Source organism: Thermobia domestica, chromosome 15, assembly GCF_964235325.1.
Source record: "Thermobia domestica chromosome 15, izTheDome1.hap1.1, whole genome shotgun sequence".
NCBI classification, from domain to species: domain Eukaryota; kingdom Metazoa; phylum Arthropoda; class Insecta; order Zygentoma; family Lepismatidae; genus Thermobia; species Thermobia domestica.
The window spans coordinates 106379935-106391742 of record NC_137468.1 but is presented as its reverse complement, the minus strand read 5'-3'; positions in this window follow the sequence as shown (position 1 = coordinate 106391742).

Below are 11808 nucleotides of genomic sequence, written 5' to 3'. Positions count from 1 at the left end.
TCCCCAAAATATGTTAAATCGCCTATATGCGCAGGCCCGTATTTAGGCAAGTGCTATTCTGTGTTCGAGCACAGGGCGGGAGAATTTAGGGGGCAGCAAAATTTTGGATTTTTTTTTAAGATTCTCAATAAAGTAATATTTAAAGCTAGCAACTAGTAGAATCCAGCGCAGCGCGAGAAAATATGTTAGTGTGTTTAATTCGCTCTGATTACAGTAGTTACTAATCAGCTAGCTTATCTGATTATTTTTATAAAGTTATCCTCTCCCACCCTCACACCAAGGGGTAGAAATGAACTTGAACAGCATGAAAACTGATATCGTTAAACTGAGCGACCTCAAAAACTATGAATTCAACACTAATATTTGTAGTTTTCGATTACTTTTAAAATCTCAACCCCTCCCCCACCCAACCAGGTACATTCTAGGAACGTGCCATTTAAGTTCTATATGTACCGTTTACGTACCTGGTACTTGAAAAATGTACATTTCATATGCATAGCACGTGTCGCTAGGTACGTGCCTTTCGAGGAATTTCTGACACTTGAAAGGTACTTGTACATGCTTCACTGGAATGTGAGGAATGTGAATGGCACATACCCCATGTACCATGGCATGGTTGTGCGTAAGTTGCTTCGTATTGCGACTAGGGTTGCCAATTTAGCCACTTTGTGACGAGATCTGGCCATTTTGAGAACGTCGTTAGTCACATAATTTCCAAAGAGCCAATAGTGGCTTTTTAGCCATATGCTTTTCACTTCTATAGCCACTTTCTGAGTTTAGCCACATTGTAATATATTGTGTGTGTCATTTTGCAATTTTCTGCAGTGTTTTCTTTCTTCTTGCATGCAGTATGTAATAAGCAAATACATTACATACAAAATTAATATATTGTCAGTTATATATGGTGCTTATTGGGAAAAACACTCCCCAAAAAAGTTCATCTTAGACTGGAGAAATGGTTATCCTTCCTTTTCCATTATTATTTGGCTATGAAACAAATGCCGGAGACATATACAACCGCTATATACAACAGTGTGGTGTTGGAATGTGTAATGATTAGGATGTGATGTTTTATTTTATTTTTTTGGAAAGTTCAACACTTCCAATGTACCCGTAAAAATGTACTAAAGAAATAGTGCCCATGTTTTTTAAATATTCAATTAGAACTGGACAATCTACATGAAATTTGCAATCGATCAGTGAAAACGTCATCTTTCTAGAGCCTGTAGTTTCTGAGATCTCATTGTCGAGAAACATATATGTGTATTTTAAAAGAGCTCCAAAGATGGCAGCACAATTCATTTGCATGTATTTCGGAGAAGGCTTACTAAAGGCAAAGGCCTTTGAACAATAATTTAAAAGGATAAACTTTGTGAAAAATATTTATTTCAGTAATTTATTTAAACTACACTCTTTTAAAAATATTTGTCTTTGTTATAAACGTGAAATCACAAATAACCGTAAATCAAAGGTTTGAATGCTAAGATTATAGGTTAGAGCTCGGTCGCTCGTAAATGTTACTGTAGTATTTTAATAGATAGTTAAATTGCCACACAGATGCCGGAGGAGGGCATATATTTTCAGAGTTAGTTGCTTGGCTTTTTTTAAAAGTACAAGCTTCTAAATTCGAACGTAAAAATGAAGCGTTAAGGTTTTAGTATTTAAGTACTCGCACCCCCAGTTGCATAGCACTGCCCTAAGGAACATTACTGACATGCCTAGTACATTCCTGGCACATGCCAATGCCAAGTAAATGTGTCAAGTACATACACGGTACGTGATATACACATAATAGATACATTCCTCGGTATGTGTCATGCACGTACTTTTGGGCGGAAGTAACCTTATTCCTTACATGTGTATTTCACATGATTGCTCTATTCACGTACCTATCATGTACATTCCAATGTACCTCGAGGAACATTCTTTACACATGATCAGTATGTACTTGTGTTGGGTGGGCCATGGGGAGTGGAGTATGACCTTGAAGTTGAATTGGATGAAAACTGTCACTAATCATCTCAGCGACTCTAAAAACTATAAATTCAACTCTAATACGAGAGGCATTCAATAAGTAAAGAGACAAATTGCTATAGCTCAATAAAGATTTATTTCAATCTTTCAAAACTAAGGCTATTTTTCAATATAATCACCCTTTACAGTTATGCATTTGTCCCATCTTTCTTGCAGCTTCCTAATTCCCTTGACGAAGAAATCTTTCGATTTACCCCGAAGCCACCTTTGCACCGCTGCCTTAACTTCCTCATTGTTAGCAAATCTTTTTCCACGTAGGGCGTCTTTGAGTATTCCAAACAGGTAAAAATCAGATGGGGCGAGGTCTGGGCTGTAGGCAGGATGAGGTAAGACCTCCCAACCCACTTCTTGAAGCTTATCTCGGGTCAGCTGGGCTGTATGAGGGCGGGCGTTATCGTTCTGAAGAATGACTCCTTTTGACAAGAGTCCACGGCGTTTGCTCCTGATAGCTGGTTTAACTTTGTGTTCTAGCATCTCAGAATAGTATAGGCTATTGATAGTTCGCTGATCTTCAAGGAAATCGCAATAGATTGGACCCTGTGAGTCCCAGAAGATGGTCAGCAGCACTTTACCAGCGGAAGGTTGAACCTTGAATTTTTTGCAAACTGGAGAGCTAGTGTGTTTTCACTCCATACTCTGCCTTTTGGTCTCAGGGTCGTAGTGATGGATCCAGGCCTCGTCGGAAGTCACTATTTCAAAAAAAAGCGTCTCCTTCAATCAAACTTCGTTGCGTTAATGCTTGACAAATGGAAAGCCTTGATTCTTTATGAGCGTCAGTAAACTGTCTGGGAACCCATCTGGCACACGTTTTTCTGTACTTTAAAATGTTCCTAATGACATTGTGAACAGTTCCAACACTTACTTGAACTTCCTCAGCTATCATTTCAACAGTAATTCTTCTGTTATCACGAATAAGTCCGTCAATCCTCGATTCCAACGAAGAACCAGAAACTTCCACTGGACGTCCACATCGGGGTTCATCACCTACACTTGTTCGGCCACTTTTAAAACGATCAACCCACTTGTACACATTCGCACGGTTCATACAACTGTTACCGTACTGTCTCAACATTCGAGAAAAAATTTCACTTGGTTTTACACCTTCTGCGACTTAAAACCTAATGACTGAGCGCTGTTCTTCTAAGGTGCAATCTTCTAGAGGACTTGCCATGATGAATTGATATTTTTGAAGTTATGTTGACATAAAATTACGAAACAGCAGATCAGAGCATATCCCAAATTTGCCAGCTAACACCCCTGAAACAAAAAAAAAAAATGATTAGTGTTAAAAATATAGACTGTCTCTTTACTTATTGAATGATCCTCGTATATTGGTCGTTTTCGATTATTTTTAAAATGCCCCCATGTAATTCTTATGGGGACTTCGCACCGTCATATCTCAGCTCAGGTGTGACCTAGACACATTATTGGATCATTTCTCTGAGAGCTTTATCCTAACAGCACAATCACAAAGCAGGCATGTGCATAGCATGTTCCCTCAGGTACATGGGAATGTGTCCAGTATGTGCCTTATGTACTCTGAGAGAGAAATCACATGGATGGCAAGTGATAGTCACAGTCTATGTCCGCTCCTAGGCACATGCTTGACATGTATCTTGGGAACGTGCCTAGTATGTTCTAGTTATGTTTCCCATGCTGTGAGCGTCAATGAACCACAAGGTTACTCCCGCAAAATATGTTAAATCGCCTATATGCGTAATATGTTTATATTAAGGTGAATCTATAAAACACTTTAAACAAGTGAAAAGATTTAGGTCTACCCTAGGGTGGGCGCGAACCACCAACCTTTGGATTACTAGCCGAGTGCTCTACCGACTTGACCATGGAGGTGTTGAAGATAATGTCGCTTGTAGGGGGATAAATTGTTGAAGTCTTTTGAATTTAGCTAATCAGAGTGCTCCTTTAACCACGTGTATTCGACGATAACAGTTTGGAATCAGATAAAATCTACTCGCCATGTAATTTTATAACAAAATGACGAGTGTCTATTTACTTTATTTCTTGGTTCTTGGTACATTCACTTTCAAATGATCGGCGACAGTTGCAATCTAATACAGTTGATGCGTTTGTTGCTTCTAGTACATAATCGCTTAGAAAAGAAGCAACAAATGCATCAAATGTGGGAGATGAATTTAGAACACCTAAATGTAGCATGGCTAGTACACCTTGTGCTGTTAAGTATCTGAAACAGTATGTACCTAAAGGACGTATCTAGAACATGACAGATATATGTCACAAGTGACGATATAAAAACAAATGACTGTTAGAGTGCGAAACTGAGCCAAATATATAAATGCTGTACATAGTTGCACATAGTTGCACATAGTTGTACATAGTTGCAAATATCAATTAGGTGTAACAAGTACCTAAAAGTGTAGATAGTTGAAGTACATACTTAACACATGAATATCATATATATGCCAAGTGTCGGGTACCTAAAACGTAGTTGAGCCACCTAAATGGCACACGCCTAGCATATTCTGTGCTGTTTGGGTAACACATATTAAAATTTCATGTTTCTATCTATTATGGCTCTCCAGTTGAAAATCACTACAGACAGACAACATATTCTATTATTAATATAGATGTCATTAAACCGTTACTGACGGCGAATAATGTCAACAATTGTTTTTCTTATCAGTCATCACCAATAATTTTGGTGTCTCACAGTGACGTCAGACTTTGGATGTCAACCAATCCAAACTTCAAAATTACATCCCCATTAAAAACAATTTTTTAAAAATACTTTGGGAGTTTTTTTATTAATACTGTAAAAAACCGTTGTGTTATTTCAACAACATGCCTATGTGTTAACACGATTGTGTTAAAATATAACACAAACAGGTGGTTAGAACAACTCACTCTCCATTTGGAGTTATGTGTCAAATGCCGGTAGTTGAAATAATACACAGCTTCCCCATGAGCAATTGTCCGCCGCACATTGTCGGGCCGATCGCTACTATGGCGGTATATAAGCGGATTTCGAGCGGGAACGAGACGGGACATTGAGTCGGTTGAGTAACTGCAACCACTGGCGGACCGATGACGGTTTTGTCGGGGTACTCGCGAACGCGGTACTGCGACAGATGTAGCCTTCGGACCATACGCTGATCGTGGCGGCTGTCCCTGCTTACGGTCGTGTGGCGAGAACGGATCAGCTTTGCATTACCCACAATTCTTCACTCTTCGCGTGGTGAACGTAATTTGTTCTGGTTTTCATATGAACAGAAGAGAACTCGGTAACGTCTGCTGACCTAGGATATAAGACGAACAGGTGACAGCACTGTACTCATGTAACTATTGTCAGACAGTTCGTTGGCTTACAAAACTATTTTCGTGACAGGTTACAGCAGAACATGTTACGTTATTTGTTAGTTGGCAAAATGTCAAATATACTGTTTAAAGCTTTGCTTATTGCAATCAACTCCAAAATCACAATCCTCACTGACAATTACGAGATTAGTTCAGATATGCTTGGAAGGTATTGCCTTCTACAGCCCACCCATTCCCGGATGGGAATGGATTTCTTAAAAAAAAAAAAAAAAAATGGTGTTAAATCTTTGTATTTTAACCATGGATTGGTATAAAGGTTTCAGCACTTATGTGCCCATACTTTGTTGCTAAAATTAAGAGTAGATGATTAAAGGCGGTATGAAGAGAAATTTTTAGGGGCAATCCGCCATAGTTTGCGGTAGATCCGATTACGTCTTGCACATGTGGAAATACGTGGTTGATTTCAGCGCTGGGTATCGGCTACAGGCGGGGGAGCAGCGGGATTATGGCGGGACGAAGGCGTAATTAGTGTAATCGAGCAGGTGGCCCGACGGCGGCGTCCGCCAGCGGCCCGCCATTCGCACGTTGATGGGCCTACGGCGGCCCGCTGGCGAAATGCTTATGGGGTTGTGTGTTAAATTAACACAAGTGTAGAATCTTCGATTTGTTTTCTTCGTGATTGCCAAATATGTTGAGCATCTAATTATAAAGGCTTATGTGCTAAAGCTACAAACAAACACAGTACAAAGAAATACTTAAAACAAATCCAGGTATTCGCACAATTTCAACATGCAAACCGCGCAATGTGTTCTCAATTGTTTTACCTAATGTTTCTGAAGAAATATGTCAACAGCGAAAAACAACACTGTATTACTATGCCATTTCTACACTGCACTAGAGGTCACCAGTCAACACCAGGAACTGTTTCAAAAATGGTGGAAAACAAGTAGGAACGCGATTAAGAGCCAAACATATTATAAGGATATAGGTAAGAGTTTCCTATCATTCTTGAACAAGATGTTAGTGAGGGTTGTGTTTCGCACCGTCGAGAAATGTTTCACAATAAATATTGTGGAGGGCGACAAAAAAGATTTTCTAAATGAAGTGTTCTGTAGATTATTATTCTTATTTTAAAATTAGAATCTTCGGTAAGCGTAAGCATGCACGCCACAAGCTTTTCCAACACATTGTTACATCATCACCGCACACGGATTTATTTCAACACCGAAATAGGTGTCGTAGTAACATAGAAATAGAGTCGAACTAACGCAAAAACTGTGTTAATCTACTGAACTGACCTTCAATTTAACACAGGGAGTGTTCCATTAACACCATAACGGTGTTACTTATATGGTTTTGACCTTCAATTATGACACAGATTATGTGTTGAAATAAGAAAATGATGTTGAAATAACACAGGGACTGTGTTATACGAGTATTGACACTTGACATGGTGTAATATTAACAAAAAAATTAACACACTACACACTGTTACTTTCTTCGTGTTGGTGCAACATCGCCACAAGTAACACTCAACACTTTTCCCCACACTACCGACCTTGACATGGTGTCGAATCAACACCGAAAATATTAACACAGATCCGAATTTATCACCGCTCAACACCAGTTGTGTGTTAAAAACGTAATACATCCCCTGTGATAAACGCCAACACCGCGGGGTCTGTGTTGAATTAACACTGTATAGTAGTAATCACGCTGGAACCACTGCCCTGTGTTAAAATTGAGTTGAATTAACACAACTATTTTTTACTGTGTGAAGCAGTAGCGTAGCCAGGATGTGTGTTTGGGGGGAGGCAAGTGAAGTTATAGGTACATATAGAAACATTACAAACAAAAAATATATAAACATAAAAATATATAAAAAATTGCAAACGTCAAAGTACCAAAGTACATTGTCAAACTTCTTTGGGAGGGGAGTGGCCCCTTGGCCCCCCTTCCCTACGCCACTGATGTGAAGTAACCTAAAACATGAGAAAAGAAAACACTACAGGAGAAAAACTTTGAATAGAGTTTCTCTTATTCATTCGAGTAGCTTAAAACATATGAAAGAATCCACACTCATTATGTAAACTAATATAAAGTTTTATATATTTTTTTTTACTAAACTCACTATAATCTTTAAATATGTGAAGTTCAAAATAAACAATGTCAAAAACTGCCAATTTCTTAAATTCTATATTTTACTATTACAGTGATGAGTATATATTTAAAAAAATTAATCATAATTCAAGTGAAATTATGAAATATAAATATGACATAACATTTGATTAAGAATGAATAGAATACATTTTTTCCGGACAGAAAATTAAAACCTGTATGAATAAATTACATGCCAGTATTGAGAGAATGTATCCGCCAGCGGATGAGTGGTTAAGCTCATTGCCTTGTAATCAAGGGATCCGGGTTCGATTCCCAGTGGGGACACAAGTGGTTCGGATCCCAAGTTAAGCTGTAGGTCCCGTCCTTAGTACATCATCTCCCATGGAAGGCAATGGCAAAATACCATGGGTCACCTTGCTCAGGGACTTTCGAGTCAAACACCTACCTGCGGGCAGAACACCAAATCATAATCATCATTGAGAAAATTAGGTCATTTAAAATCGTTGTAACTTTTATAATTTGTCATACCTAAACTGCTACTCAACAAGAGCTGATATGTTTGCAAAATCACGGCTTGTTTCGCTGTTTGAGACATAAGTTTCTGCGAGGGGGCGACAAAATATTTAGAGCACAGTATATAAATACGGGCCTGTATATGCGTAATGTGTTTACATTAAGGTGTGTCCAAAAACACTTTAAAGTAAAAAAAAAATGTACCGCAGGATGGGGGCGAACCACCAACCTTTGGGTTATTAGCCGCGTCCTCTACCGACTTGGTCACGCAGGCGATTTGTAGAACGACAAATTATTGAGGTCTTTTGAATTTGGCTAATCAGAGTGCTCCTTTAACCTCGTATATCCGACGATAACCGTTTGGGATCAGTTTAAATATCCTTGCCATGTAATTTTATAACAAAATGAGGAGTGTCTATTTACTTTAATTCATGGTTCTTCCATATTCACTTATAAATGTTCGGCGACAGTTGCAATCTAATAAAGTTGATGCGTTTGTTGCTTCTAATGCACAATCGCTTAGAAAAAGCAACAAATGCATCAAATATGGAAGATGAATTTAGAACACTTAAATGGCGCATGCCTAGCACATCTTGTGCTGTTAGGGTATTTGAAACAGTATGTACCTAAACGACGTGCCTAGAACATGAAATATATATGTCCCAAGTAGCGGGATAAAAACAAATAACTGTTAGAGTGCGAAACTGAGCCAGGTAAATAAATGCTATATTTGTGGTACACACTGCATCAAAACACTTGCGACAGTTAACGTCCTGCAGTTAGGCCACCCAATATACACATTCTTATCCCATAATCGTGCCAGGTAAAAATACCTCTCTCCTCCTTTCTTCTCTCCTATACTAAAATTAGCTAACAACATGAGCGCAATTCTTATTTCAAACTACACATGTAATAGTTCGATAAAATGAAATAACAAAACCGAGACGAAAAAAGATTCATAGGTTGATGTAGGGAGAAACTGAAACACACACAATGAAAAATTGAAACCAATGAATGTCGATTACACAGAGATTCATAAATGAGGCAGAGAGAGAGAGAAGAGGAGAGAAGAAGGAGAAAAAGGAAAGGGAGAACAGATAAAACTGTGGAATTCAAACGTAGTGAGAAAAGAACAACATTATAAAGTTCCATTTCCAGAAATTCAACAATAATATAGAAATAACGATTGTTTTTACATATTTTTTTTAGAACTATTCGAATATATAGAGGATGCTTTAAATATTCATTATGTCACTTTCATAATGGATAGCATACTCAATTTCAAGTAGAACTGTAGATCTTCGAGACACATCTGGGATGTCAAAAGTTTAACACACATGCTTTGTTTCCGCGTGGTTCCATTGCAAATTTGGTAGTGTTCATTGGACGTACTTATCCAAAATACATTATCATATGCCCAGTAGATAGCGTTGCTCATATCCTCCATTTCAAACTACTAATGCAAACTGAACAAAACAAAACAAAACAAAAAAACGAAAGAAAAAGGAAAGACAAAGAAAGAAAGAGAAAATTGAAGAGTTTTATTTTACTGCTAAATTTCTACCAGAAATACCCTATATTAAAAGTTCAAACTGCATCGTAACGAAAAGTTACAAATGTTAGAAAGGGAAAGTTTATATTCCTCATAGATGTAGCATGTTTCTAATTTCAACGTGAAAAAAAAAATTGAATTATAGGATGGGAACAACTTTTGTGTCGAATTAGTATAAATGAAATTTTGTTTTCAAATAACTAAAGGGTTACAATTTTCTAGTCTTTTCCGAAGATTTATCTGTTCGGAACATTCAACATTGATTTAATCTCTTCCGGATATCACGTAATTTGCACAGATAGAATGAACACGCTAAGAGCTCGAACGGATCATCGTGTCAGTCGGATGATGTTGGTTAGGTTATAGACTACCATTGGGTCAACGATTCAAATCCGTAGTGACCCAGTAATTCGACTGAGACTCGGTAACCCAGAGGATAAAAAAGAAATTTTACTTACTCCCTCCCGTTTAAACAGTATTTCTGTCAGAGATGACCAGGGCTGGAGATGTTATCCCCAGAGCACGAAAAACACAACGCCGAAGTTCCCAGTTAATTAGATTCTCCAGACCATGTATATCGGGCTCTCGCTCCGTTTTAACTTTGGAACATGAAGTGCGTGTGTGAGAGAGAGGGGAGAAGTGAAAGATGCAAAGACAGGATAGGGAAACGTCAAGACAGAGAGAGGAGGGGACGAATATAAATAGGAAACATACTTATCATTACAGTGTCTGATATAGAACGCACACTGTATATTTGAATTATCGCCAGTGATGACTTGTAAGTTCTCCATCAGAAGATAAATCTGCAGCCATTATTTTATGAGAAAAAATCATACTACCTGATGGGGATTCGAACCTAGATTTTCCATTTGGAAGTCTGGCACGTTACCACTACACCACCGATTGCTTTAGCCAAACTTTGTCTAACAAATGGTGTAGTGTTTCTTTCTGAGAACGATAACACGAAAAGTGTATACTGCATACCAATGATGTCTTTGGAATGTCCTGGTAATTCCTTTGGCCTTTCCCAACCAGCATTCGTAAATCGTCTCAATCATGATACAGGCGTTTGCTTCCACATTCTTATGTATTGCTTGTCCAGTATGATAAATCGATTCTTCACAATCACTTTGTAAAATGTTTAACTTTGGCGTGAACAGGATTTGAACTTACGTTCGATAACTCTATTATTCATAAGGCCATTACGTTACCCTTATACCATCAAGACTTCTGAATTTACAAGCCAAATATTACTTACTTTAGCCCTGATCTTTAGGACGAACCGGCTTCTTCCTGTACCGTTATTTGCACCCAAGTGCACAACGAAATTGATTTATTCGACGACCTAGAGAGAAATTAGTGTCCACTGATAAAGGAAAAACATGCAATCAAGGAAAAAATAAAGAAGTAAAAAGTTTTGCAATAATTTCGCCGTACAAGTTCAAAAGTACGTGAATAATAATAATAATAATAATAATAATAAAATAATAATAATAATAATAATAATAATAATAATAACATATATTATAATATTGAAAGTAACTATCTTTGTGACTCCTAATCTCTTGAACCACCCGACCGATCTCGATCAAATTTTCAACACTGATAAAATTCGGGCCTGGGTAGCTTTTTTTATCATTTTATTTTAACAGTAAAACTTAGAGTTAGAAGAAGGGAAGGGGGTTGATATATAAAAATGAATAAATCGTAATCATTCTTGAACCACCAGACCGATCTGTATCAAACTTTTAACATAAATAAGGTTTGGATTTGGACGACTTTTCTCATTTCAGTTTACCAGTGCAAAGTAGAGGCCGGAGGGAGGGGATATATATGTTAAAAAATGAAAATAAAACTCACTGTCTTTGTGACTTCATCCCTCTTGAACCAGCTGACCGATCTCGTTTAAATTTTCAACATACATGAAGTTCGGGCCTAAGATGGTATTTATTTACTTTGACGATATAACTTAGGGTTTGAGGGGAGGAAGGAGTTAAAAAGAATACATAAAACTTGATAATTTGTGAAACAAACGATCAATCACGATCAAATTTTTAACATAGGTGAGGTTCGGGCCTGAGATGATTTTTATCATTTCACTTTCACGGGAGAATTTGAGGAGGGGAATGGGAGAGGGAGATATTTATAAAACAAAATAAAACTTACTTGACTCTTGAACCACCAAACCAATCTCGATCAAATTTTCAACCTAGGTGAAGTTCGAACCTGAGATGGTTTCTGTCATATCACTTTGACTGTGTAACTTAAGAAATGGGGAAGGGGAGTGACATTTA